General features: G+C 35.1%; 1 long non-coding RNA gene across 1 annotated transcript; it reads left to right on the forward strand.

The window, feature by feature from the left end:
- The first annotated feature begins 1,246 nt into the window (after positions 1-1,246).
- Positions 1,247-2,976, forward strand: LOC133036491 (uncharacterized). The gene is made up of 2 exons (XR_009687119.1): positions 1,247-1,354; positions 2,747-2,976. It is a non-coding gene; the product is annotated as an uncharacterized LOC133036491 (long non-coding RNA).
- Positions 2,977-3,190: the final 214 nt, after the last annotated feature.

Genomic DNA, 3,190 nt, shown 5'->3' on the forward strand with positions numbered 1-3,190 from the left:
TCTAAGTCAAAGTTCAATATCGGTCCCTTCCAATGCATACTCCATGCATCCAACCTAAGCTTTACTTTAACCAATGCTCTAGAAAGAACATAGCACTTCTCCAAATGCAAGTAAACTCTGTTGTAGATTATCATATCAGGAAAACCCTATGTCTGATAAATCTAGGAAACTTTATTCACGTAGTCATGTTTACTTTCTAATGTGTTGACGACACAATAAACAGGATCAAGTATGTGAAAAGGGTTTCAGATGAATTCATACATTATATACATATAATCATGAAATAAATCATGTGAACCATGCAACATTAAATGTTATTTCTGATCTATATTAATAAGTAAATCTGATTATATTGAAATGAGTTTTATTTAGGGCATAAAACCCAACAGTGTTCCATGTTTCGATGCTTCAAAAATATGTCTCAGATTAGTCCCATATCTTGAGTTATGAAGCATTGGAACTACAACCAGATTTATCATATGAGGAACAACCGGTGCAAATACTTGACAGAAGGGAGAAAGTCTTGAGAAATAAGATAATTGCACTGGTGAAAGTGTTATGGAGGAATAGTAAAGTAGAAGAGGCAACCTGGGAACTCGAGACGGATATGCAGCAGAAATATCCAGAGTTGTTTAGGTAAATTTCGGGACAAAATTTCTATAAGGAGGGGGTAATTGTAATACCCTGGAATTAAGGAAATGGATTAGCAAAGCCCTAACTAGTTAATTGAGTATTATTGTAGAATTATATTATATTATAATTTATTATATGCGAATTAATATGAGAAATGACATATTAAGACCCCGTTGGTGAGCTAGGGGCATTTTAGTAATTTTGACCCGAGAAGGGTAAAACTGTGAATTTAATTTATTTATGTGCTTATGAACTATATTATTATATAGTATATCTGGTGTGTCCTTTTTCAGGTGTGTTCTGACAAGTTGGCGCGGTATAGTCACAATCGGGTATTTCGGGCCGAACCGGGTTCAGGGCCGAAATATAATTTTGGGATAAATTATTGGCATTTTATTTATGTGTGAATAATCTGAAATTATTTAAATATGTGTTATATATGAAAGAATTCAATGCCCTTAATTGTTTGAGTATGTGAGAAATGGCCCTAGGGGCAAAATGGTAAATATGTATTTTTGGATTTATTTTCAACTAAAGGCATTCTTTGTAAAAAAATGAAATTCATTTTCTGCATTTACCTTAACCCTAAAACAACCTCCTTCCCTCTCTCTCTATCTCTCTTTGTATTTGGTTGAAAAATTAGTGATTTGCTTGGTATTTAAGCTTAAAATTGAAGAATTGTTTGAGGAGTTGTGGCTTGATCATTGCATTGAAGCTTGAGGTAGTTTTTCTATTGCTGAAATTTAATGAATTTGTTGCTGTGATTTTATGGTTGAAAAGCATGAAATAGGTTGGGATGGTCTTGAGATGCATGTTGGTGTTTTCTTGTTGATTTGAGCATGTTTGTACTTGGATCTTTTTGAATTGATGTTGGGTTAGGTTTAGACAGAATTTAAAAGGAATTTTATTGTTTTTTTATTCTGTTATTGAACTTTGAAATTAATTGTTCAAGTTCAAGTTCTTGAGCTTGAAGTTCTTGGTGATTTTGCTTAAGTTGGAGCTTTGAAGTTTATGATGTTTAATCTGAAATTTTTGGGGTTTTTACCATTGGATTTTTAATGCATGAATTGTGTTTTAAGCTTTTGATTTAATTACTGGAAAATTCTATTTGATGGATTTAAGTTTTGGTTGTGAATTGAGTTGAAATGGATGAGTTTAGGGGCTGAAATTCATTGTTGAAGGCTGATTTTTTAGTTGCTGGTTTTTGGTGTTGTTGGAGAGTGAATTAGGTGTAATTCCTCTCTAATTACTTGGTTTATGTTAGGTGAAAGTTTGGTATGATTGTGGGTTGATATAGCATGAAAATTTGTGTTTTTGGATGCATTTTCGTGGCTGGAAACTGGGTTTCCTGGGTTTTTAAACCCAGTAGCCGCGACCATTTTTGGCAGCTTATTGTATTTTTTTCGGGTTTTTGTTTTGGTCATAACTTTTGACTCGGGACTCCGTTTGGGACGTTCTTAATATCGTTTGAAAGCTTGTTCCGAGATGTATCTGAATATCTGGAATTTAAATGCCCAATTTTTAATTTGTGGAATTGGATTTTGGGATTAACCCTATACTTGTGTATCCCGAAATTGTGACTAGGATTACCGGCACTTGGTCAGGAGCACCCGGGGATTTGGAATCTCCATATTTGTGGAACATCAGGTAAGACAGTAGTTAGCACGTGGAGATATGCGCAATGGCGCTTATATGGAATATGATTTGTATGAGAAACTAGAAACCGGGATTAGAGTTATTACTCTAAAGTGAGCAGTTTATTGGCTTAGGGTTATTACCCAAGTGAATTGTTAATATGTAATTGTTATGCCATGATGTATATAGATGTATATTGAAGTAAAGGGTATGTGTTCAAGGCATAATCGGGTTAGACTCGGTAACTACAACCGAGATGAACCGTTCTAAGGCCTTATTGTAATTAGACGTGTGAGCGTAACACGTAGGTCTATGCCACATAGACATAAATAGGTGTGTGAGCGTAACACGCAGGTCTGTGTCATACAGAAAAATATGAAATGGCATTATTATTATTATTTATGTGATGAGTTATATATGATTAGCGATATATCTTACTGTCTTGTTGGGCTTGGCTCACGGGTGCTCTACTGTGTAGGAAAGGGTAAATCTATCTCTGATCAGCCATGAGTATGGGAGTTGGGCGATGTATGTACATGTTCGGGCCACACTAGACCAAGCGGGTTGGGGTCTACCAGCGTTGAAACTTTTGTAACTCTATTTTTCCGCTTAGGTCGGCTAAGGAGAAAAGACTTGTAATATTTTGTAAAATGATTTTTGGGATCCCGAAACATGTAACTTTTGTTTGTAAGGTTAAAATTATTACAAGTTTATTTTTATTCCATTTTTGTTTAAAGTTTAATTTCCGCGCTTATTTTAAAACCAATCCCGTTTAGGGGATTAGGGTTTCTTAATCATATTGGGTAGCGTGCCTAAATCTTAGGGCGTTACAAAGACACACTTTAGTGCCTTAGGGTCTAATTTGGTGAAAAATGGGCGGACATCGCGAGCAAAACAAACACTCCCAAATACTCGAGGAGCA

The sequence above is a fragment of the Cannabis sativa genome, chromosome 4, assembly GCF_029168945.1.
Source record: "Cannabis sativa cultivar Pink pepper isolate KNU-18-1 chromosome 4, ASM2916894v1, whole genome shotgun sequence".
Classification (NCBI taxonomy): Eukaryota; Viridiplantae; Streptophyta; class Magnoliopsida; order Rosales; family Cannabaceae; genus Cannabis; species Cannabis sativa.